Genomic DNA, 27,088 nt, shown 5'->3' with positions numbered 1-27,088 from the left:
ACAAGAAAACACTGAAAGGTGGGACTACAGATGTGACAAATATATTATCTTACGCTACCCTCCCTTGCTCCTCTCATTCTCTCTCCCCCCCCCCCCTCTCTCTCCCCCCTCCCCCTCTCTCTCCCCCCTCTCCCCCTCACCTCTGCAGGTCTAGTATCTGTGTCACATCCTCAGCTTTAGGCATCTTGATGGAGTTTGGCTCCCGAGGGGGCGGAGTCCTGGGCTGGTGCCGCCCTCTTCCTGCCTTTTGCCTGCCCCTCCTTCCTTCTCATTGGCCAGAGGGAGGTGTGACCTTGGGGGGCGTCCGCGCCAGGTTTGGGGACGGGAGACGCACCTGTGGTGAGGTCAGAGGTCGCTGTGTCCTCCTGAGGAAGGGGGGAGAAGAGAGGATGTGAAGTGAAAAAATGACAGAAGAGAAAAAAACACGCAGAGGTTTTACAGGGTTAAATGAACTAACACGCAGAGGTTTTACAGGGTTAAATGAACTAACACGCAGAGGTTTTACAGGGGTTAAATGAACTAACACGCAGAGGTTTTACAGGGTTAAATGAACTAACACACAGAGGTTTTACAGGGTTAAATGAACTAACACGCAGAGGTTTTACAGGGTTAAATGAACTAACCATTTTACGGGTTAAATTAACTAACACGCAGGTTTTCAGAGGTTAAATTAACTAACACGAGAGGTTTTACAGGGTTAAATTAACTAACACGCAGAGGTTTTACAGGGTTAAATTAACTAACACGCAGAGGTTTTACAGGGTTAAATTAACTAACACGCAGAGGTTTTACAGGGTTAAATGAACTAACACGCTGAGGTTTTACAGGGTTAAATTAACTAACACGCAGAGGTTTTACAGGGTTAAATTAACTAACACGCAGAGGTTTTACAGGGTTAAATTAACTAACACGCAGAGGTTTTACAGGGTTAAATTAACTAACACGCAGAGGTTTTACAGGGTTAAATTAACTAACACGCAGAGGTTTTACAGGGTTAAATGAACTAACACGCAGAGGTTTTACAGGGTTAAATGAACTAACACGCAGAGGTTTTACAGGGTTAAATTAACTAACACGCTGAGGTTTTACAGGGTTAAATTAACTAACACGCAGAGGTTTTACAGGGTTAAATGAACTAACACGCAGAGGTTTTACAGGGTTAAATTAACTAACACGCAGAGGTTTTACAGGGTTAAATGAACTAACACGCAGAGGTTTTACAGGGTTAAATGAACTAACACGCAGAGGTTTTACAGGGTTAAATGAACTAACACGCTGAGGTTTTACAGGGTTAAATGAACTAACACGCAGAGGTTTTACAGGGTTAAATGAACTAACACGCAGAGGTTTTACAGGGTTAAATGAACTAACACGCAGAGGTTTTACAGGGTTAAATGAACTAACACGCAGAGGTTTTACAGGGTTAAATGAACTAACACGCAGAGGTTTTACAGGGTTAAATGAACTAACACGCAGAGGTTTTACAGGGTTAAATGAACTAACACGCAGAGGTTTTACAGGGTTAAATGAACTAACACGCAGAGGTTTTACAGGGTTAAATTAACTAACACGCAGAGGTTTTACAGGGTTAAATTAACTAACACGCAGAGAGTTTTACAGGGTTAAATTAACTAACACGCAGAGGTTTTACAGGGGTTAAATTAACTAACACGCAGAGGTTTTACAGGGTTAAATTAACTAACACGCAGAGGTTTTACAGGGTTAAATGAACTAACACGCGGGGTTTTACAGGGTTAAATTAACTAACACGCAGAGGTTTTACAGGGTTAAATTAACTAACACGCAGAGGTTTTACAGGGTTAAATTAACTAACACGCAGAGGTTTTACAGGGTTAAATGAACTAACACGCAGAGGGTTTTACAGGGTTAAATGAACTAACACGCAGAGGTTTTACAGGGTTAAATGAACTAACACGCAGAGGTTTTACAGGGTTAAATGAACTAACGCAGAGGTTTTACAGGGTTAAATGAACTAACACGCAGAGGTTTTACAGGGTTAAATGAACTAACACGCAGAGGTTTTACAGGGTTAAATGAACTAACACGCAGAGGTTTTACAGGGTTAAATGAACTAACACGCGAGAGGTTTTACAGGGTTAAATTAACTAACACGCAGAGGTTTTACAGGGTTAAATTAACTAACACGCAGAGGTTTTACAGGGTTAAATTAACTAACACGCTGAGGTTTTACAGGGTTAAATTAACTAACACGCAGAGGTTTTACAGGGTTAAATTAACTAACACGCAGAGGTTTTACAGGGTTAAATTAACTAACACGCAGAGGTTTTACAGGGTTAAATTAACTAACACGCAGAGGTTTTACAGGGTTAAATTAACTAACACGCAGAGGTTTTACAGGGTTAAATTAACTCACGCAGGGTTTTACAGGGTTAAATGAACTAACACGCAGAGGTTTTACAGGGTTAAATTAACTAACACGCAGAGGTTTTACAGGGTTAAATTAACTAACACGCAGAGGGTTTTACAGGGTTAAATGAACTAACACGCAGAGGTTTTACAGGGTTAAAATGAACTAACACGCAGAGGTTTTACAGGGTTAAATGAACTAACACGCAGAGGTTTTACAGGGTTAAATTAACTAACACGCAGAGGTTTTACAGGGTTAAATTAACTAACACGCTGAGGTTTTACAGGGTTAAATTAACTAACACGCAGAGGTTTTACAGGGTTAAATTAACTAACACGCAGAGGTTTTACAGGGTTAAATTAACTAATACGCAGAGGTTTTACAGGGTTAAATTAACTAACACGCAGAGGTTTTACAGGGTTAAATTAACTTACCGCAGTTTTCGGTTAAATTAACTAACACGCAGAGGTTTTCGGGTTAATTACCTACCGCAGTTTTACAGGTTAATTAACTAACACCTTTTACAGGGTTAAATTAACTAACCCAGGTTTACGGGTTAAATTAACTAACACGCAGGGTTTTACAGGGTTAAATTAACTAACTCGCAGGGTTTTTACAGGGTTAAATTAACTACTGCATGAGGTTTTACAGGGTTAATGAGCCCGGGTTTTACAGGGTTAAATGACTAACACGAGAGGTTTTACGTTAAATTAACTAACCGCTGAGTTTTACAGGGTTAAATTAACTAACACCAAGGTTTCTACAGGGGTTAAATGAACTAACACGCAGAGGTTTCGGGTTAATTAACTAACAATTTTGTTAATAACTAACACCAGGTTTTACGTTAAATGAACTAACACGCAGAGGTTTTACGGGTTAAATACTAACACGCTGGGTTTTACAGGGTTAAATTAACTACCTGCAGAGGTTTTACAGGGTTAAATAACTAACCCAGGGTTTTACGGGTTAAATACTACCGCAGGGTTTTAAGGGTTAATAACTACCGCAGAGGTTTTACGGGTTAAATACTAACTCAGAGTTTTACAGGTTAAATGACTACTGTTTTACAGGGTTAAATAACTAACAGAGGTTTGCAGGGTTAAATTAACTACGAGAGGTTTTACGGTTAAATTAACTAACACGCAGAGGTTTTAGGTTAAATTAACTGTTTTGGTTAATTAATTGTTTCGTTATCTTCGTTTTGTTATTATCGCTGTTTTACAGGGTTAAATGACTAACCGCAGAGGTTTTACAGGGTTAAATGAACTAACCGAGGTTTTACAGGGTTAAATGAACTAACACGCAGAGGTTTTACAGGGTTAAATGAACTAACACGCAGAGGTTTTACAGGGTTAAATGAACTAACACGCAGAGGTTTTACAGGGTTAAATTAACTAACACGCAGAGGTTTTACAGGGTTAAATGAACTAACACGCAGAGGTTTTACAGGGTTAAATTAACTAACACGCAGAGGTTTTACAGGGTTAAATGAACTAACCCGCAGGGTTTTACAGGGTTAAATTACTCGCTGGGTTTTACAGGGTTATTACTCGTTTTAGTTAATTAACTCCACTCAGTTTTAGGTAATTACTCATTACTCTGCAAGGTTTTCTTAATTAACTACCAGGGGTTTCCCAGTTAAATAACAACGGGTTTTGGGTTAATTACTACATTTTTTAAATTAACTAACACGCAGAGGTTTTACGGGTTAAATGAACTAACACGCAGAGGTTTTACAGGGTTAAATTAACTAACACGCAGAGGTTTTACAGGAGTTAAATTAACTAACCAGTTTTACAGGGTTAAATTAACTCCTGGGTTTTACAGGTTAAATTAACTAAATTAACTAACAGCGGAGGTTTTACGGGTTAAATGAACTAACCGTTTTAGGTTAAATGACTAACCAGGTTTTACAGTTAAATACTAACAGCGTTTTACAGGTTAAATTAACTAACACGCTGGGTTTTACAGGGTTAAATTAACTAACACGCAGAGGTTTTACGGGTTAAATTAACTAACACGCAGAGGTTTTACCGGTTAAATTAACTAACACGCAGAGGTTTTACAGGGTTAAATTAACTCTAAAATGATGGTTTTACAGGGGTAAATTAACTAACATGCAGAGGTTTTACAGGGGTTAAATTAACTAACACGCTGAGGTTTTAGTCCCGTGTAGCTCAGTTGGTAGAGCATGGCGTTGGCAACGCCAGGGGTTGTGGGTTCGATTGCCACAGGGGGCCAGTATTAAAATGTATGCACTCACTAAAATGACTAAAATGTAAATGTTTTACAGGGTTAAATTAACTAACATGCTGAGGTTTTACAGGGTTAAATTAACTAACATGCTGAGGTTTTACAGGGTTAAATTAATGAGGTTTTACAGGGTTAAATTAATGAGGTTTTACAGGGTTAAATTAACTAACATGCTGAGGTTTTACAGGGTTAAATTAACTAACATGCTGAGGTTTTACAGGGTTAAATTAATGAGGTTTTACAGGGTTAAATTAATGAGGTTTTCCAGGGTTAAATTAACTCTAAAAGGATGAGCAACCCAACACAATAACATTGGGCTCAAATGTGTCCAAAACCAAAAAAGGTAGGCTTTTACTGGGCTGGCTCTTTCTCAATTCATCTCTCCTCCTTTCCTTGCATCCTCTCTCCGCCTCCTTCTCAAAACTCATTGGTGGAAAAGGTCTGAGGGGGTCAGTTTAGGAGATAAGGTGAGGAGGTCTGAGGGGTCAGTTTAGGAGATAAGGTGAGGAGGTCTGAGGGGTCAGTTTAGGAGATGAGGTGAGGAGGTCTGAGGGGTCAGTTTAGGAGATGAGGTGAGGAGGTCTGAGGGGTCAGTTTAGGAGATGAGGTGAGGAGGTCTGAGGGGTCAGTTTAGGAGATAAGGTGAGGAGGTCTGAGGGGTCAGTTTAGGAGATAAGGTGAGGAGGTCTGAGGGGTCAGTTTAGGAGATGAGGTGAGGAGGTCTGAGGGGTCAGTTTAGGAGATGAGGTGAGGAGGTCTGAGGGGGTCAGTTTAGGAGATAAGGTGAGGAGGTCTGAGGGGTCAGTTTAGGAGATAAGGTGAGGAGGTCTGAGGGGTCAGTTTAGGAGATAATGTGAGGAGGTCTGAGGGGGTCAGTTTAGGAGATAAGGTGAGGAGGTCTGAGGGGTCAGTTTAGGAGATAAGGTGAGGAGGTCTGAGGGGTCAGTTTAGGAGATAATGTGAGGAGGTCTGAGGGGTCAGTTTAGGAGATGAGGTGAGGAGGTCTGAGGGGTCAGTTTAGGAGATAAGGTGAGGAGGTCTGAGGGGTCAGTTTAGGAGATAATGTGATGACGTCTGAGGGGTCAGTTTAGGAGATGAGGAGGGATCACAGACAGGTGAATTGAGAGACTCTTCTTTCACCCCTCTTCTCCCTCCTCTCTCTCTCTTTCTCACCTTCTTCCCGTCGTCCGTCTTGGTGATAACAGGGTTCTCTTCATTCTCTCTCGCTCCGCTCTCTGACGACTCCATCACAACATCCCTACAGGAAGGGGTCAACATCAACAGGAAGTGTGTGTGTGTGTCTCTATATTAAGGTGTGTGTTTAGATGTAAAGATTTTATTATTTTAGTGTCAAACTTCTTCTAGGACACCTAGCCCACAGGATGCCTAGCCCACAGGATGCCTAGCCCACAGGACGCCTAGCCCACAGGACGCCTAGCCCACAGGACGCCTAGCCCACAGGACGCCCAGCCCACAGGACGCCCAGCCCACAGGACGCCCAGCCCACAGGACGCCTAGACCACAGGATGCCTAGCCCACAGGATGCCCAGCCCAAAGGATGCCCAGCCCACAGGATGCCCAGCCCACAGGATGCCTAGCCCACAGGATGCCTAGCCCACAGGATGCCTAGCCCAAAGGATGCCTAGCCCAAAGGATGCCTAGCCCACAGGATGCCCAGCCCACAGGATGCCCAGCCCACTATCATCTATAGTACAGTATAATAAACAGACATAGCCTCTCCTCTTCATCTCACCTAAATCAGACAGTACATAGCCTCTCCTCTTCATCCCTATCCTAAATCAGACAGTACATAGCCGCTCCTCTTCATCTCTCCTAAATCAGACAGTACATAGCCTCTCCTCTTCATCCCTCTCCTAAATCAGACAGTACATAGCCTCTCCTCTTCATCCCTCTCCTAAATCAGACAGTACACAGCCTCTCCTCTTCATCCCTCTCCTAAATCAGACAGTACATAGCCTCTCCTCTTCATCTCTCCTAAATCAGACAGTACATAGCCTCTCCTCTTCATCCCTCTCCAAATCAGCCAAGCTCCCTCTTCATCTCTCCTAAATCAGACAGTACATAGCCTCTCTCTTCATCCCTCTCCTAAATCAGACAGTACATAGCCTCTCCATCTCTCCTAAATCAGACAGTACATAGCCTCTCCTCTTCATCTCTCCTAAATCAGACAGTACATAGCCTCTCCTCTTCATCCCTCTCCTAAATCAGACAGTACACAGCCTCTCCTCTTCATCTCTCCTAAATCAGACAGTACATAGCCTCTCCTCTTCATCCCTCTCCTAAATCAGACAGTACATAGCCTCTCCTCTTCATCTCTCCTAAATCAGACAGTACATAGCCTCTCCTCTTCATCCCTCTCCTAAATCAGACAGTACATAGCCTCTCCATCTCTCCTAAATCAGACAGTACATAGCCTCTCCTCTTCATCTCTCCTAAATCAGACAGTACATAGCCTCTCCTCTTCATCTATGGCATTAAACATACCTACTTCCATTGCAGTATCCCAGTGTGTGTGTGTGTGTGTACCTGGTCTTTGTAGCAGGAGAGCTGGGTTGTGAGTTGGTACTAGTGTTGCTGGTGGTGTCTGAGCCGGCAGTCTTGATGTAGACCCTCCTGCCTGGCACCGTCAGAGCCTTATTCACTGTAGACAGGACAGGAGACGGCTTTGGCTAGGGAGAGAGGAGGGGCAGAGAGAGAGAGGGGGGTGAGAGAGAGGGCAGAGAGAGAGAGGGCAGAGAGCGAGAGAGGGGTGAGAGAGAGGGGGCAGAGAGCGAGAGAGAGCGAGGGGCAGAGAGAGAGAGAGGGGGTGAGAGAGAGGGGCAGAGAGAGAGAGGGGGCAGAGAGAGAGAGAGGGGGTGAGAGAGAGGGGTGAGAGAGAGGGGGGCAGAGAGCGAGAGAGGGCAGAGAGCGAGAGAGGGGTGAGAGAGAGGGGGGGAGAGAGAGGGGGGCAGAGAGAGAGAGAGGGCAGAGAGCGAGAGAGGGGGTGAGAGAGAGGGGGCAGAGAGCGAGAGAGAGCGAGGGGGCAGAGAGAGAGAGGGGGGGTGAGAGAGGGGCAGAGAGAGAGAGGGTGAGAGAGGGGGCAGAGAGAGAGAGAGGGGGTGAGAGAGGGGCAGAGAGAGAGAGGGCAGAGAGAGAGAGGGGTGAGAGAGAGGGGGGCAGAGAGCGAGAGAGAGCGAGGGCAGTGAGAGCGAGGGGGCAGTGAGAGAGAGGGCAGAGAGAGAGAGAGGGGTGAGAGAGAGGGGCAGAGAGAGCGAGGGGGCAGAGAGAGCGAGAGAGTGAAGGATGTGAGAATACATTAGAGAATTGACCAATACCACAACATCAGAAATGCAGCCGTTTATTAAAAGGTAGGTCAATATAATATTGATATTAGAAGGTACATAAAACAGGTAAAGGTGTTTTTCGTACCTTTCCTGTGAGCAGCACCGTCCTGACCTCTGAGGACAAATACTCCTTATCGTTGATGAAGTCCTGGAGGGAGAGAGAGAAGTTATTTATGCTAACTTTTGCATGACGCCTTCTTGTCGTGTGTGTATGATGTGTGTTTGTACCTTGTCAGGCGGGGTGTAGAATTTGGTGGGCAGGACGGGGTCTTTGGGGGAGTCCAGGTGACAGGCGGTCGACTTGTTAACGATCACAAACAACGCCACGTCACACACGATATACAGCTTCTGTAACCATGACAACGCACCACAAGTCAGCAAAGAGTTCAACGCCAGTTTTTCCCAGAATCGATTCGTTGACTGTTGGTAGGGTCAATAAATTGATTAATTGAAGAAATAAACTCAGCAAAAAAAAGAAACGTCCCTTTTTCAGGACCCTGTCTTTCAAAGATAATTTGTAAAAATCCAAATAACTTCACAGATCTTCATTGTAAAGGGTTTAAACACTGTTTCCCATGCTTGTCCCATGCTTGTTCAATGAACCATTTATTGCCTTACCTCCATAACTTGCTACATTTGCACACACTGTATATATATTTTCTGTTGTATTTTCTGACTTTATGTTTTTTTTCTTTACCCCATATGTAACTCTGTGTTGTTTTTATTGCACTACTTTGCTTTATCTTGGCCAGGTCGCAGTTGTAAATGAGAACCTGTTCTCAACTGGCTTACCTGGTTAAATAAAGGTGAAATAAAAAATAAATAAAAATAAAAATAAAAAAACCATAAACAATTAATGAACATGCACCTGTGGACCGGTCGTTAAGACACTAACAGTTTACAGACGGTAGGCAATTAAGGTCACAGTTATGAAAACATAGGACTCTGAAAAACACCAAAAAGAAAGATGCCCAGGGTCCCTGCTCATCTGCGTGAATGTGCCTTAGGCATGCAGCAAGGAGGCATGAGGACTGCAGATGTGGCCAGGGCAATAAATTGCAATGTCCGTACTGTGAGACACCTAAGACAGCGCTACAGGGAGACAGGACGGACAGCTGATCGTCCTCGCAGTGGCTGACCACAGGCTCAGTACAGCCGAACATCACACCTGCGGGACAGGTACAGGATGGAAACAGCTGCCCGAGTTACACCAGGAACGCACAATCCCTCCATCAGTGCTCAGACTGTCCGCAATAGGCTGAGAGAGGCTGGACGGAGGGCTTGTAGGCCTGTTGTAAGGCAGGTCCTCACCAGACATCACCCGCAACAATGTCGCCTATGGGCACAAACCCACATCGCTGGACCAGACAGGACTGGCAAAAAGTGTTCTTCACCGGCCAGTCGCGGTTTTGTCTCACCAGGGGTGATGGTCGATTCGCGTTTATCGTTGAAGGAATGAGCGTTACCGAGGCCTGTACTCTGGGAGCGGGATCGATTTGGAGGTGGAGGGTCCATCATGGTCTGGGGCGGTGTGTCACAGCATCATCGGACTGAGCTTGTTGTCATTGCAGGCAATCTCAACGCTGTGCGTTACAGGGAAGACATCCTCCTCCCTCATGTGGTACCCTTCCTGCAGTCTCATCCTGACATGACCCTCCAGCATGACAATGCCACCAGCCATACTGCTCGTTCTGTGCGTGATTTCCTGCAAGACAGGAATGTCAGTGTTCTGCCATGGCCAGCGAAGAGACCGGATCTCAATCCCATTGAGCACGTCTGGGACCTGTTGTAGCGGAGGGTGAGGGCTAGGGCCATTCCCCCCAGAAATGTCCGGGAACTTGCAGCTGCCTTGGTGGAAGAGTGGGGTAACATCTCACAGCAAGAACTGGCAAATCTGCTGCAGTCCATGAGGAGGAGATGCACTGCAGTACTTAATGCAGCTGGTGGCCACTCCAGATACTGACTGTTAATTTTGACCCCCCCTTTGTTCAGGGACACATTATTCAATTTCTGTTAGTCACATGTCTGTGGAACTTGTTCAGTTTATGTCTCAGTTGTTGAATCTTGTTATGTTCATACAAATATTTACACATGTTAAGTTTGCTGAAAATAAACGCAGTTGACAGTGAGAGGACGTTTCTTTTTTTGCTGAGTTTACAATACAATTTTCCCTCATCCCATGTTCAACAATCAAGCGAAACTTGCTGGTTTCATGCATGGTTAGCATACTGGCTGAATGGACCTGTAGTAATGATGATTAACCCCTTGTGTCATGCATGGTTAGCATACTGGCTGAATGGACCTGTAGTAATGATGATTAACCCCTTGTGTCATGCATGATAGCATACTGGCTGAATGGACCTGTAGTAATGATGATTAACCCCTTGTGTCATGCATGGTTAGCATACTGGCTACATGGACCTGTAGTAATGATGATTAACCCCTTGTGTCATGCATGGTTAGCATACTGGCTGAATGGACCTGTAGTAATGATGATTAACCCCTTGTGTCATGCATGGTTAGCATACTGGCTGAATGGACCTGTAGTAATGATGATTAACCCCTTGTGTCATGCATGGTTAGCATACTGGCTGAATGGACCTGTAGTAATGATGATTAACCCCTTGTGTCATGCATGGTTAGCATACTGGCTACATGGACCTGTAGTAATGATGATTAACCCCTTGCCTTGTCATGCATGGTTAGCATACTGGCTGAATGGACCTGTAGTAATGATGATTAACTCTGTGTCATGCATGGTTAGCATACTGGCTACATGGACCTGTGTAATGATGATTAACCCCTTGTGTCATGCATGGTTAGCATACTGGCTGAATGGACCTGTAGTAATGATATTAACCCCTTGTGTCATGCATGGTTAGCATACTGGCTGAATAGACCTGTAGTAATATGATTAACCCCTTGTGTCATGCATGGTTAGCATACTGGCTGAATGGACCTGTAGTAATGATGATTAACCCTGTGTCATGCATGGTTAGCATACTGGCTACATGGACCTGTAGTAATGGGGTCGGCAGGTAGCTTAGTGGGTAAGAGCGTTGTGCCAGTAACCGAAAGGTCGCTGGTTCTAATCCCCGAGCCGACTAGGTGAAAAATCTGTCGATGTGCCCTTAAGCAAGGCACTTAACCCTAATTGCTCCTGTAAGTCGCTCTGGATAAGAGCGTCTGCTAAATGACTAAAATGTAAATGTAAAAATGTAATGATGATTAACCCCTTGTGTCATGCATGGTTAGCATACTGGCTGAATGGACCTGTAGTAATGATGATTAACCCCTTGTGTCATGCATGGTTAGCATACTGGCTACATGGACCTGTAGTAATGATGATTAACCCCTTGTGTCATACATGGTTAGCATACTGGCTGAATGGACCTGTAGTAATGATGATTAACCCCTTGTGTCATGCATGGTTAGCATACTAAGCTACATGGACCTGTAGTAATGATGATTAACCCCTTGTGTCATGCATGGTTAGCATACTGGCTACATGGACCTGTAGCTAATGATAATTAACCCCCTTGTGTCATGCATGGTTAGCATACTGGCTACATGGACCTGTAGTAATGATGATTAACCCCTTGTGTCATGCATGGTTCGCATACTGGCTGAATGGACCTGTAGTAATGATGATTAACCCCTTGTGTCATGCATGGTTAGCATACTGGCTGAATGGACCTGTAGTAATATGATTAACCCCGTGTTAAATATATAACTTCATGTGACAATGCTAATTTATTTAACCTGTTTGAATCTCAATGACAGTACTGGCTCTGTTGCGTATAGGCTAGATTATCAGACTACTTACCCAGTCTTGTTCCTCGTTGATTGATTCTTTATTTTGGATTGATACAGGGACGCTGTCGAATTGACTAATCGATTAGTCGACTATTCAAACTTCCTACTGTGTGTGTACCTCTGTTGGCCTTAGGGTCGTCAGGACACTGTGTGTGTGTGTGTACCTCGTTGGCCTTAGGGCGTCAGGACACTGTGTGTGTGTGTGTACCTCGTTGGCCTTAGGAATCGTCAGGACACTGTGTGTGTGTGTACCTCGTTGGCCTTAGGGTCATCAGGACACTGTGTGTGTGTGTTGTTACCTCGTTGGCCTTAGAGTCGTCAGGACACTGTGTGTGTGTGTACCTCGTTGGCCTTAGGGTCGTCGGGACACTGTGTGTGTGTGTACCTCGTTGGCCTTAGGGTCGTCAGGACACTGTGCGTCCTTGGTCTGTTTGATGTTCTCCACCATTTTCCTCAGGAAGGCATGGCTGTTATTCTCATTCTGTACCATCAACACCTCCGGCATGAACCACAGACACCTACACACACACACACACACACACACACGGTCAGAATACACACACAAACGGTCAGAATACACACACACAAACACACACTCAGAAATGTTTGAGAGAGATGAAGAGGAGAGGCTGCTGTACTGTCTGATTTAGGAGAGATGAAGAGGAGAGGCTATGTACTGTCTGATTTTGGAGAGATGAAGAGGAGAGGCTATGTACTGTCTGATTTAGGAGAGGGATGAAGAGGAGAGGCTATGTACTGTCTGATTTAGGAGAGATGAAGAGGAGAGGCTGTGTACTGTCTGATTTAGGAGAGTGAAGAAGAGAGGCTATGTACTGTCTGATTTAGGAGAGATGAAGAGGAGAGGCTGTGTACTGTCTGATATAGGAGAGATGAAGAGGAGAGGCTATGTACTGTCTGATTTAGGATAGGGTGAAGAGGAGAGAGCTATGTACTGTCTGATTTAGGAGAGATGAAGAGGAGAGGCTATGTACTGTCTGATATAGGAGAGATGAAGAGGGAGGCTATGTACTATCTGATTTAGGATAGGGATGAAGAGGAGAGGCTATGTACTGTCTGATTTGGGATAGGGATGAAGAGGAGAGGCTATGTACTGTCTGATTTAGGAGACGCAAGAGAGAGAGGCTATGTACTGTCTGATTTAGGAGAGGGGTGAAGGAGAGGCTATGTACTGTCTGATTTAGGAGAGATGAAGAGGATAGGCTATGTACTGTCTGATTTAGGAGAGATGAAGAGGAGAGGCTATGTACTGTCTGATTTAGGAGAGATGAAGAGGAGAGGCTATGCTACTGTCTGATTTAGGAGAGAGATGGAGGGCTATGTACTGTCTGATTTAGGAGAGATGGAGAGGCTATGTACTGTCTGAGATTTAGGAGAGATGAAGAGGAGAGGCTGTGTACTGTGATTTAGGAGAGGGATGAAGAGGAGAGGCTATGTACTGTCTGATTTAGGAGAGGGATAGAGGAGAGGCTATGTACTGTCTGATTTAGGAGAGGATGAAGAGGAGAGGCTATGTACTGTCTGATTTAGGAGATGGAGAGGCTATGTACTGTCTGATTTAGGAGATGAAGAGGAGAGGCTGTGTACTGTCTGATTTAGGAGGGATGAAGAGGAGAGGCTATGTACTGTCTGATTTAGGAGAGATGGAGAGGCTATGTACTGTCTGATTTAGGATAGGGATGAAGAGGAGAGGCTATGTACTGTCTGATTTAGGGGGATGAAGAGGAGAGGCTATGTACTGTCTGATTTAGGAGAGATGAAGAGGAGAGGCTATGTACTGTCTGATTTAGGAGAGATGAAGAGGAGAGACTATGTACTGTCTGATTTAGGAGAGATGAAGAGGAGAGGCTATGTACTGTCTGATTTAGGAGAGATGAAGAGGGAGGCTATGTACTGTCTGATTTAGGAGAGGGATGAAGAGGAGAGGCTATGTACTGTCTGATTTAGGAGAGGGATGAAGAGGGAGAGACTATGTACTGTCTGATTTAGGAGAGAGATGGAAGAGGATAGGCTATGTACTGTCTGATTTAGGAGAGATGAAGAGGAGAGGCTATGTACTGTCTGATTTAGGAGAGATGAAGAGGAGAGGCTATGTACTGTCTGATTTAGGAGAGATGAAGAGGAGAGACTATGTACTGTCTGATTTAGGAGAGATGAAGAGGAGAGGTTATGCACTGTCCGATTTAGGAGAGATGAAGAGGAGATGCTGTGTACTGTCTGATTTAGGAGAGATGAAGAGAGAGGCTATGTACTGTCTGATTTAGGAGAGATGAAGAGGGAGAGGCTGTGTACTGTCTGATTTAGGAGAGATGAAGAGGAGAGGCTATGTGTGTGTGTGAGTGTGTGTGTGTGTGTGTGTGTGTGTAAGCTCACTCCTTGAGGTCTCGGAGCTGTTCAAAGTCCTGTGGCTTAGTGAAGTCGGGTCATGAGCCAGCAGGTGGATCTATAAGGAACCACATACTCTGGTAGGAGAGACAGCATCTTATCTATGAGGGAGAAGAGGGAGGAGGAGGAGGAGAAGGAGGAAGGAGGGGGAGAAGGAGGGAGGGGGAGGAGGGGGAGAAGGAGGAAGAGGGGAGAAGGAGGGGAGGGGGAGGAGGGGGAGAAGGAGGAGGAGGGGAGGAGAGAGTATTTAAAAAACATTGATAAAGGATGTTCTTTATGTATTAACCATGTGGTTGAGTTGTGGTTATGGTTATGTTACGGACCTTAACTGTTACGGTCATGACTACGGTCCACTAAGCGGTTGTGTTACGGTCCTGACTACGGCCCACTAAGCGGTTGTGTTACGGTCCTTAACTGTTACGGTCCACTAAGCGGTTGTGTTACGGTCCTGACTACGGTCCACTAAGCGGTTGTGTTACGGTCTTGACTACGGTCCACTAAGCGGTTGTGTTACGGTCCTGACTACGGTCCACTAAGCGGTTGTGTTACGGTCCTGACTCACGGTCCACTAAGCGGTTGTATTACGTCCTGACTACGGTCCACTAAGCGGTTGTGTTACGGTCCTGACTACGGTCCACTAAGCGGTTGTGTTACGGTCCTGACTACGGGTCCACTAAGCGGTTGTGTTCACGTCCTGACTACGGCCCACTAAGCGGTTGTGTTACGGTCCACTAAGCGGTTGTGTTCGGTCTGACTTACGGTCCACTAAGCGGTTGTGTTACGGTCCTGACTACGGCCCACTAAGCGGTTGTGTTACGGTCCTGACTACGGCCCACTAAGCGGTTGTGTTACGACCATATAACATTCTGGTCCACTAACCGTGGGCCAGGGGTTGTTCTTGATGTTATAAACAACGTGTGGTCATGCTACGGTCTGGTCCACTAACCGTGGGCCAGGGGGTTGTTCTACGGCCTGGTCCACTAACCGTGGGCCAGGGGGGTCGTGCTACGGCCTGGTCCACTAACCGTGGGCCAGGGGGGTCGTGCTACGGCCTGGTCCACTCACCGTGGGCCAGGGGGGTTGTGCTACGGCCTGGTCCACTCACCGTGGGCCAGGGGTTGTTCTTGATGTACTCTCGTCTGATGCTGATGTTCTTGAGCAGACACTGCCTGGCGTGGGCCCTCCTCTCCTTGACGGGGTCTTTAGCACACAGAGAGAACACCGCCAGGTACTCCAGTGGAAGGACCAACTTCACCAGGGCCAGGTGTAACTTCTGGGCAAATATCTGACGGACCTGATAACACTCATCCTGCAGGAGGAGGGACGAGAGGGACAGTTCAACAAAACAAAGGACACAAGAACACAGAAGCATCTCCTCAAAATCCCACACCGACCTCCTCCCACACACGGTCTTACGTTGATGACCAGTCCACAGAGCTGGAACTGTTCTGGTGTGATGATGTCATGGTAAACTAGTTCCTGGGCCAGCTTCATGATGGCGCCTCCTGCTGCAGACGCAGAGCGAGACATGTCTGACTTGCTGGAGGAGGAGGAAGAGGAGGAGGAGGACGATGTGAGTAATGAGCATCAAGGAGTATTTTGCTAACCCAGTTAGCCTGACCTCTAACCCTTCTGTTCTGTTCTGTGAGGTCTCCCCTCGGAGACCAGCATGGCTGACAGGTCGTCGACCTCTGACCTCATCGTACCTGATCTTCTTCTGTTCTGTGAGGTCTCCCTCGGAGACCAAGCATGGCTGACAAGGTCGTCTGACCTCTGACCTCTACGTACCTGATCTTCTTCTGTTCTGTGAGGTCTCCCTCGGAGACGGCCAGCATGGCTGACAGGTCGTCTGACCTCCCTGACCTCTACGTACCTGATCTTCTTCTGTTCTGTGAGGTCTCCTCTGAGACCAGCATGGCTGACAGGTCGTCTGACCTCTGACCTCTACGTACCTGATCTTCTTCTGTTCTGTGAGGTCTCCCTCGGAGACCAGCATGGCTGACAGGTCGTCTGACCTCTGACCTCTACGTACCTGATCTTCTTCTGTTCTGTGAGGTCTCGCTCGGAGACCAGCATGGCTGACAGGTCGTCTGACCTCTGACCTCTACGTACCTGATCTTCTTCTGTTCTGTGAGGTCTCCCTCGGAGACCAGCATGGCTGACAGGTCGTCTGACCTCTGACCTCTACGTCACCTGATCTTCTTCTGTTCTGTGAGGTCTCCCTCGGAAGACCAGCATGGCTGACAGGTCGTCCTCGACCTCTGACCTCTACGTACCTGATCTTCTTCTGTTCTGGAGTCTCCCTCGGAGACCAGCATGGCTGACAGGTCGTCTGACCTCTGACCTCTACGTACCTGATCTTCTTCTGTTCTGTGAGGTCTCCCTTGGAGACCAGCATGGCTGACAGGTCGTCTGACCTCTGACCTCTACGTACCTGATCTTCTTCTGTTCTGTGAGGTCTCCCTCGGAGAACCAGCATGGCTGACAGCGAAGTCGGAGGGTGGAGTTGGCTGATTTAGACTGGTTGTTCTTCATGCCCAGGAGCCAACGCACCAACAGCTTAATGGCCTGCACCTGGAGAGGGAGAGACAGAGATTACACATCTTACTAGCAACTTAGCATTCTACTCCTGGAGAGGGAGAGGAGGGAGAGAGAGGAGGAGGAAGAGGAGGAGAGGGAGAGGAAGAGGAGGAGAGAGAGACAGACAGACAGACAGAGAGAGAGAGAGGAGAGAGAGAGTACACATCTTACTAGCAACAGCATTCTACTCCTGGAGAGGGAGAGGAGGAGAGAGAGAGGAAGAAGAAGAGGAGAGAGAGGGAGAGGAGGGAGAGAGAGAGGAAGAGGAGGAAGAAGAGGAGGAGAGAGAGGAGAGAGACAGAGATTACACTCTTACTAGCAACAGCATTCTACTCCTGGAGAGGGAGAGGAGGGAGAGAGAGAGGAAGAGGGAGGAGAGAGAGAGAGAGAGAGAGGAAGAGGAGGAGGAGAGAGAGAGAGGAAGAGGAGGAGAGAGAGAGGAAGAGAGAGAGAGAAAGAGAGAGAGGAGAGAGTGAGACAGAGAGAGAGAGAGAGAGGAAGAGGAGGAGAGAGCAGAGGAAGAGGAGAGGAGAGAGGAAGAGGAGAGGAGAGAGAGAGAGGAGGAGAGACAGAGGAGAGATATGTATATAGTGCTGTTACCTTAGCCAACACCTCAGGAGAGACTTCCTCATCAGATGTCCACAGCTTCCCATTCTTGTTCCCTACAGACTGGAGACACACTCTTTACAGTACTGTGTATGTTCAGGGTCTCAAGCACTACCATAGGTGTGGAGATACATGTATTTATTTAATGTGTGTCAGTGCATGTGTTCATGATCAGTGTGTGTGTTTTTTTGTGTCAGTAGTGTGTGTCTTCGCTCTCAAACCCACCCTGTCGTTCATGAGCAGGTCCTTGAAACGATGAGATTGGCCATGATGGCCTTCATGGGAGAGCAAACTGATCTGGAGCCAGCAGGAGATATGACCCAGGCTGACCAGCGGGGGTTATCAACTGTTCTGGGACGTCAGCATTGAGACTACGAGAGAGGCTGGGGGAGAGAGGCGGTTATCAACTGTTCTGGGACGTCAGCATTGAGACTACGAGAGAGGCTGGGGGAGAGGCGGTTATCAACTGTTCTGGGGCGTCAACATTGGACTACGAGAGAGAGGCTGGGGAGAGAGCGGTTACTCAACTGTTCTGGGGCGTCCAGCATTGAGACTACGAGAGAGGCTGGGGGAGAGAGGCGGTTATCAACTGTTCTGGGACGTCAGCATTGAGACTCACGAGAGAGAGGCTGGGGGAGAGAGCGGTTATCAACTGTTCTGGGACGTCAGCATTGAGACTACGAGGAGAGGCTGGGGAGAGGCGGTTATCAACTGTTCTGGGACGTCAGCATTGAGACTACGAGAGAGAGGCTGGGGGAGAGGCGGTTATCAACTGTTCTGGGACGTCAGCATTGAGACTACGAGAGAGAGGCTGGAGGGGGGAGAGGAGGCGGTTATCAACTGTTCTGGGGCGTCAGCATTGAGACTACGAGAGAGAGGCTGGAGGGGGAGAGAGGCGGTTATCAACTGTTCTGGGACGTCAGCATTGAGACTACGAGAGAGAGGCTGGAGGGGGAGAGAGGCGGTTATCAACTGTTCTGGGACGTCAGCATTGAGACTACGAGAGAGGCTGGGGGAGAGGCGGTTATCAACTGTTCTGGGACGTCAGCATTGAGAGCTACGAGAGAGAGGCTGGGGGGGAGAGGCGGTTATCAACTGTTCTGGGACGTCAGCATTGAGACTACGAGAGAGAGGCTGGGGGAGAGAGGCGGTTATCAACTGTTCTGGGGCGTCAGCATTGAGACTACGAGAGAGAGGCTGGGGGAGAGAGGCGGTTATCAACTGTTCTGGGGCGTCAGCATTGAGACTACGAGAGAGAGGCTGGAGGGGGGAGAGAGGCGGTTATCAACTGTTCTGGGGCGTCAGCATTGAGGGATTACGAGAGAGGGCTGGAGGGGAGAGGCGGTTATCAACTGTTCTGGGACGTCAGCATTGAGACTACGAGAGAGAGGCTGGGGGGGAGAGCGGTTATCAACTGTTCTGGGGCGTCAGCATTGAGACTACGAGAGAGAGGCTGGGGGGAGAGAGGCGGTTATCAACTGTTCTGGGGCGTCAGCATTGAGACTACGAGAGAGAGGCTGGGGGAGAGAGCGGTTATCAACTGTTCTGGGGCGTCAGCATTGAGACTTCGAGAGAGAGGCTGGGGGGGAGGCGGTTATCAACTGTTCTGGGACGTCAGTATTCAGACTAATAATAATAATAATAATAATAATAATAATAATAAGCCATTTATCCAAAGCTACTACTACTGGACAGAGGCTGGGGGAGAGGAGAGAGGGAAACCGAGGGGCAGAGAGAGAGAGAGAGAGGGGCAGAGAGAGGGGGAAACCGAGGGACAGAGAGAGAGAGAGAGGGGCAGAGAGAGAGAGAGAGGAGGGCAGAGAGAGAGAGAGAGAGAGAGGGAGCAGAGAGAGAGAGAGAGAGGAAGAGGGCAGAGAGAGAGAGAGAGAGGGAGAAGGGGCAGAGAGAGAGAGAGGGAGAGGCAGAAACCGAGGGGCAGAGAGAGAGAGAGAGGGCAGAGAGAGAGAGAGAGGGGCAGAGAGAGGGGAACCGAGGGCAGAGAGAGAGAGAGGCAGAGAGAGAGAGAGAGGCAGAGAGAGAGGGAGAGGGGCAGAGAGAGAGAGAGGGCAGAGAGAAAAGAGAGGCAGAGAGGGGGCAGAGAGAGAGAGAGAGAGAGGGCCGAGGCGAGAGAGAGGGGCAGAGAGAGAGAGAGAGGGCAGAGAGAGAGAGAGGGGGGCAGAGAGAGAGAGAGAGAGAGAGGCAGAGAGAGAGAGAGGAAGAGGAGAGAGAGAGAGAGAGAGAGGCAGAGAGAGAGAGAGAGAGAGCAGAGAGAGAGAGAGAGGGCAGAGAGAGGAGAGAGAGAGGGCAGAGAGAGAGAGAGACGAGAGGGCAGAGAGAGAGAGAGAGAGAGAGGGCAGAGAGAGAGAGAGAGAGGGAGGGGCAGAGAGAGAGAGGGCAGAGAGAGAGAGAGAGAGAGGGAGAGAGAGAGAGAGAGAGAGAGAGAGAGCAGAGAGAGAGAGAGAGAGAGAGGGCAGAGAGAGAGGAAGAGTGGCAGAGAGAGAGAGAGAGAGAGAGAGAGTGGCAGAGAGAGAGAGAGAGAGAGAGGGCAGAGAGAGAGAGGGGCAGAGAGAGAGAGAGAGAGGGGCAGAGAGAGAGAGAGAGAGAGAGGAGAGAGAGGGGGCAGAGAGAGAGAGAGAGAGGCAGAGAGAGAGAGAGGAGAGACGGGGAGGCATTCCTACAAATACTGAAATAAGTCTATTAACCTGGCCTTAACCTGGTCCCAGAGTTGTCAAAACATCTAACCTCAAATCATTCTACAAATGTCTCATGGAAACATTTTTTATCACATTTTGTTGCATAAAGCGGGATTGAAAAATATGTAATTGTAATTTGTCATCATTGATCTAAGTATTCACCCCATTTGTTATAGCAAGCCTAAATTATTTCAGAAGTCAAATTTTGTCCTCTGTCCCCCATACATACAACATCTGGAAGGTCCCTCAGTCAAGTATTGAATTTCAAGCACAGATTCAACTACAAAGACCAGGGAGCTTTTCAACAGTCTCCTAAAGAAGGGCAGTGATTGGTAGATTGGTAACAGTAACAAATCAGACATTTAATATCTCTTTAAGCATGGTCAAGTTAATAATGATCCTGTGGGTGATGTATTAAACCACCCAGACACATCAAAGGATGCAGTCGTCCTTCTGAACTGAGCTGCAGGGCAGGAAGGAAACTGTTAGTGATGTCACCATGAGTTCATTGGTGATTTTAAAACAGCTACAGAGTTCTATGGCTGTGACGAGAGAAAACTGAGGATGGATCAACAACATTGTAGTGACTCCACAATAATGACTTAAATGAATACAAATATTCCAAAACATGCATATTGCAACAAAACACTAAAGTATTAATACAAAAGACTAAAATGTAAGGGAATATAGTATTTTTGGCCTAAATGCGATGTCTCATGTTTGGGGCAAATCCAACACATCACTGAGTAACTGCCTCCTTCTTTTCAAGCACGGTGGTGGCTGCATCATGTTATGGGTGTGCTTGTCATCGGCAAATACTGAGGAGTTTTTCAGGATAAAAAAAGAAATGGGATGGAGCTAGAACAGACTAAATCCTCGAGGAAAACCTGCTTTCCACCAGACACTGGGAGAGGAATTCACCTTTCAGCAGGATAATAACCTACAACACAAGGACAAATCTACACTGGAGTTGCTTACCAAGAAGACAGTGAATGTTCCTGAGTGGCCGAGTTACGGTTTTGACTTAAATCTGCTTGAAAATCAATGGCAAGACTTGAAAACTGCAGTCTAGCCACGATCCCCAACATCTTGACAGAGCTTGAAGAATTATGAAAATAATGAATGGGCTAATATTGTCAACAATCCAGGTGTGGAAAGCTCTTAGAGACTTAGACAAGACTCACAGCTGTAATGGCACCAAAAGGTGTTTCTAACCGTCGACTCAGGGAGCTGAATACTTATCTAATCAAGGCATATTAGTTTTATTTTTTCTTCCACTTTGACTTGAGTATTTAGGAAAACAAAATGTGAAGAAATCCAAGACTTTCTATAGGCAAGGAAGTTTCACCTAACCTCTCTCTCTCTCTCTCTCTCTCTCTCTCTCTCTCTCTCTCTCTGTGTGTGTGTGTGTGTGTAGAGGTGTGTGAGGTGCGTTACCTCAAGATCTGCGCCAGCTGGACCTCCCTTGTTACAGAAGATAGCATGGATACAGTGAACAGCCTGTTTTAGCCTGGTGGGGGTTCCACGCTTAGCCTTCTGATGGAGGACTGGAATCAGGGTACTGGAGGAAGGAGAGGAGAGGAGGTTAGCACAGACGTACTGGAGGAAAGGAGAGGAGAGGAGGTTAGCACAGACGTACTGGAGGAAGGAGGTTACACAGACGTATGGAGGAAGGAGGAGAGGAGGTTAGCACAGACGTACTGGAGGAAGGGGAGGGAGGAGGTTAGCACAGACGTACTGGAGGAAGGAGGAGGAGAGGAGGTTAGCTGAGACGTACTGGAGGAAGGGAGGTAGCACAGACGTACTGGAGGAAGGGAGGTTAGCACAGACGTACTGGAGGAAGGGGGAGGAGAGAGGTTAGCACAGACGTACTGGAGGAAGGAGGTTAGCACAGACGTACTGGAGGAAGGGGAGGAGAGGTTAGCACAGACGTACTGGAGGAAGGGGAGGAGAGGAGGTTAGCACAGACGTACTGGAGGAAGGGGGGGTTAGCACAGATGTACTGGAGGAAGGAGAGGAGAGGAGGTTAGCACAGACGTACTGGAGGAAGGAGAGGGAGTTGCACAGACGTACTGGAGGAAGGAGGAGGAGAGGAGGTTAGCACAGACGTACTGGAGGAAGGGGAGGTTGCACAGACGTACTGGAGGGACGGAGGAGGTTAGCACAGACGTACTGGAGGAAGGGGAGGTTAGCACAGATGTACTGGAGGGAGAGAGGAGGTTAGCACAGATGTACTGGAGGAAGGGGAGGATTGCACAGACGTACTGGAGGAAGGGGAGGAGAGGAGGTTAGCACAGAGCGTACTGGAGGAAGGGGAGGTTAGCACAGATGTACTGGAGGAAGGAGAGGAGAGGAGGTTAGCACAGACGTACTGGAGGAGGGAGAGAGAGGTTAGCACAGACGTACTGGAGGAAGGAGGAGAGGAGGTTAGCACAGACGTACTGGAGGAAGGAGGGGTTAGCACAGACGTACTGGAGGACGGAGGAGGTTAGCACAGACGTGACTGGAGGAAGGGGAGGTTAGCACAGATGTACTGGAGGGAGGAGAGGAGGTTAGCACGTGTACTGGAGGGAGGAGAGGAGGTTAGCACAGACGTACTGGAGGAAGGGAGGAGGAGGTTAGCACAGACGTACTGGAGGAAGGGGAGGTTAGCACAGATGTACTGGAGGGAGGAGAGGAGGTTAGCACAGACGTACTGGAGGAAGGAGGAGAGGAGGTTAGCACAGATGTACTGGAGGAAGGGAGGTTAGCACAGACGTACTGGAGGAAGGGGAGGTTAGCACAGACGTACTGGAGGAAAGGAGAGGAGAGGTTAGCACAGAGCATACTGGAGGAAGGAGGAGAGGAGGTTAGCACAGACGTACTGGAGGAAGGGAGGTTAGCACAGACGTACTGGAGGAAGGAGAGCTAGCACAGACGTACTGGAGGAAGGAGAGGTTAGCACAACGTACTGGAGGAAGGAGAGTTGCTACAGGCGTACTGGAGGAAGGAGAGGAGGTTAGCACAGACGTACTGGAGGGAGGAGGAGGAGGTTAGCACAGACGTACTGGAGGAAGGAGAGATGGTTAGCACAGACGTACTGGAGGAAGGGGGTTAGCACAGACGTACTGGAGGAAGGAGAGGAGGTAGCACAGACGTACTGGAGGGAGGAGAGGAGGTTAGCACAGACGTACTGGAGGAAGGAGAGGAGTTAGCACAGATGTACTGGAGAAGGGGAGGTTAGCACAGACGTACTGGAGGAAGGGGAGGTTAGCACAGACGTACTGGAGGAAGGGAGAGGAGCAGGTTAGCACAGAGCGTACTGGAGGAAGGGGAGAGGGGTTTAGCTCTGGAGGAAGGGGAGGTTAGCACAGACGTACTGGAGGAAGGGAGGAGAGGAGATTAGCACAGACGTACTGGGAGGAAGGAGAGGAGAGAGGTTAGCACAGACGTACTGGAGGAAGGGGAGAGGAGGTTAGCACAGACGTACTGGAGGAAGGAGGAGAGGAGGTTAGCACAAGCATTACTGGAGGAAGGGGAGGTTAGCACAGATGTACTGGAGGAAGGAGAGGAGAGGAGGGTTAGCACAGACGTACTGGAGGAAGGAGAGGAGAGGTTAGCACAGACGTACTGGAGGAAGGGAGGAGAGGAGGTTAGCACGAGAGTACTGGAGGAAGGGGGAGGTTAGCACAGACGTACTGGAGGACGGAGGAGGTTAGCACAGACGATGCTGGAGGAAGGAAGGTTAGCACAGATGTACTGGAGGAAGGAGAGGAGAGGAGCTAACAGACGTACTGGAGGAGGAGGGGAGGAGAGTACTGAGGAGAGGTTAGCACAGACGTACTGGAGGAAGGAAGAGAGTTAGCACAGACGTACTGGAGGAAGGAGAGAGGTTAGCACAGACGTACTGGAGGAAGGAGAAGGTTAGCACAGACGTACTGGAGGAAGGAGAGGAGGTTAGCACAGACGTACTGAGTGCAGAGTACTGGAGGAGGAGAGGAGAGTTAGCACAGACGTACTGGAGGAAGGAGAGGAGGTCTAGCACAGACGTACTGGAGGAAGGAGAGGAGGTTAGCACAGACGTACTGGAGGAAGGAGAGGGGTTGCTAAGCGTACTGGAGGAAGGAGAGGAGAGGAGGTTAGCACAGACGTACTCGGAGAAGGGAGGAGGTTAGCACAGACGTACTGAGGAAGGGTTAGCACAGACGTACTGGAGGAAGGAGAGGTTAGCACAAGACGTACTGGAGGAAGGAGAGGAGAGCACAGTTGCACTGATGTACTGGAGGCACGATTCTTTCCCGAGGAGGTTAGCACAGATGTACTGGAGGAAAGGAGGATGCTGCAGTACTGCGAGTAAGGAAGGTTAGCACAGCTACTCCCTCCCCCTCCCCTCCCTCCCTCCCTCTCTCCCTCCCCTCCCCCACCCTCCCTCCCACCACCCTCCCTCCCTCCCTCCCTCCCTCACGATCGTATCTGCTGTAGTTCCGTCTCTATTTTTCTGTCCCGTGTTCCTGAAGATCTGTATGGCAGCTTCAGCCACCTTGTCATCCTCCATCTTCAGACACTGGAGCAGAGACTCATGGTCTCGGCAGAGTGGAACGCTGTGGGGTGGGTGAACGACAGAACCTGGAGGAGGACGAGGACAGGAACCAGTTATTCATCTGTCCATTCATTCATCCTTTCATCCACCAGTCCCCTCCCTCCATCCATCCATCCATCCATCCATACCTTCAGTAGTTCCAGTCCAGAGCGGATGGCAGTATCTGGTGTGACACCTTCATCATCATCATCAGCTGTTCCCTCAATAGACTTATTCAGCAGCTTGACCAGAGCACTGGGCAGAGAGAGATATAACATTACATATCATATATAACATATCATAACATTATATAACATCTTATTCAGCAGTTTGACCCAGAGAGCACCGAGCAGAGAGAGTATAACATTACATATTCATATATAACATATCATAACATTATATAACATCTTATTCAGCAGTTTGACCAGAGCACCGAGCAGAGAGATATGTTCATTACATATCATATATAACATATCATAACATTATATAACATCTTTATTCAGCAGTTTAACCGGAACACTGAGCAGAGAAGATATAACATTACATATCATATATAACATATCATAACATTATATAACATCTTATTCAGCAGTTTGACCAGAGCACTGAGCAGAGAGATATAACATTACATATCATATATAACATATCATAACATTATATAACATCTTATTCAGCTTTGACCAGAGCACTGAGCAGAGAGAGACACAGAACAAAAAGACTGAACGACTGAGTCGCGTCTCTAAACAACGAACCATAAAACGACCGACCAGCCGGCTTGGGTAGAAACCTAGATTTGTGTCGGGACTATATCTCGTGGAAGGATGAAATAGTATGAATAAATTCATCAAAATAACAGTTTTAATGAAAATATGTCAATGATTATTTGAATATGTTGGTAACCCGTTGTATAATGCCCTCAAGCCGGTGTTTGGAGGATATATTGACACGGTTTGCGCGCACAGACACATATCCTCCAAAACATGGCTACTCCCGGCATCATCACCAAAGCACCCACGTATCAGAGGGTAGATAAACTGTGGTAATCATGTATTACAATGTTATGGCCCCCTACTATGGTTAGTTGGGCCAACAGGATTGATGGTATGAAATGAAATGTATTATCCAGGAACAATCTTCCTCAAACCAAGGTTCATGATTTGTTAACTTCACAACACTAAATAATAAATCAGAAAATCAGACCGATCCAACTGATAACAGCATGCTACACACACACACTGGCTGTTTATTTACCTGATGGGCCTCGGAGTCGATGTGAGCGGGAGCGATCCGTTCTAACAGGAACTTAACCATCTCAGGAAGGGGTTGGTGGGCTGCTTAGGAACGTCAATTTACTGAGTAATCTCCCTCCCTGAAATACTGATCAATATCTACTGGTAATCTCCCTCTGAAATACAGGATCAATATCTACTGGTAATCTCCCTCTGATACAGGATCAATATCTCTGGCAATCTCCCTCAAACAGATCAATATCTACTGGTAATCTCCTCTGAAATACAGGATCAATATCTACTGCTCCCTCTGAAATACAGGATCAATATCTACGATTCTACTGAATCTCTCTCTGAAATACAGGATCAATATCTACTGGTAATCTCCCTCTGGAAATACAGGATCAATATCTACTGGTAATCTCCCTCGAAATACAGGATCATATCTACTGGTAATCTCCCTTGAAATACATGATCAATATCTACTGGTAATCTCCCTCTGAAATACAGGATCCAATATCTACTGTAATCTCCCTCTGAAATACAGGATCAATATCTACTGGTAATCTCAGTCTGAAATACATGATCAATATCTACTGTAATCTCCCCTCTGAAATACAGGATCAATATCTACTGGTAATCTCCCTCTGAAATACAGGATCAATATCTACTGGTAATCTCAGTCTGAAACACAGGATCAATATCTACCGGTAATCTCCCTCTGAAATACATTATCAATATCTACTGGTAATCTCCCCTCTGAAATACATGATCAATATCTACTAGTTAATCTCCCTCTGAAATACATGATCAATATCTACTGTAATCTCAGTCTGAAACACAGGATCAATATCTACTGGTAATCTCCCTCTGAAATACATGATCAATATCTACTGTAATCTCCCTCTGAAATACATTAATACATGATCAATATCTACTGGTAATCTCCCTCTGGAAATACATGATCAATATCTACTGGCCAATCTCCCTCTGAAATCCATGATCAATATATACTGGTAATCTCCCTCTGAAATACAGGATCAATATCTACTGGTAATCTCCCTCGGAAATACAGGATCAATATCTACTGGTAATCTCCCTCTGAAATACATTAATACATGATCAATATCTACTGGTAACTCTCCCTCTGAAATACATGATCAATATCTACTGGTAATCTCCCTTTCAAATACAGGATCAATATCTACTGGTAATCT

The 27,088-nt window shown here is 47.2% G+C and overlaps 1 pseudogene; it reads right to left on the bottom strand.

Moving 5' to 3' along the window:
• Positions 1–281: 281 nt before the first annotated feature.
• Positions 282–25,976, bottom strand: LOC123481285 (annotated as a pseudogene).
• Between the last annotated feature and the right edge of the window lie 1,112 nt (positions 25,977–27,088).

This window comes from Coregonus clupeaformis, unplaced genomic scaffold (genome assembly GCF_020615455.1).
Source record: "Coregonus clupeaformis isolate EN_2021a unplaced genomic scaffold, ASM2061545v1 scaf1835, whole genome shotgun sequence".
Taxonomy (NCBI): domain Eukaryota; kingdom Metazoa; phylum Chordata; class Actinopteri; order Salmoniformes; family Salmonidae; genus Coregonus; species Coregonus clupeaformis.
Note: the sequence above shows the minus strand (reverse complement) of the source record. Positions and strands in the feature narration are given on the sequence as shown.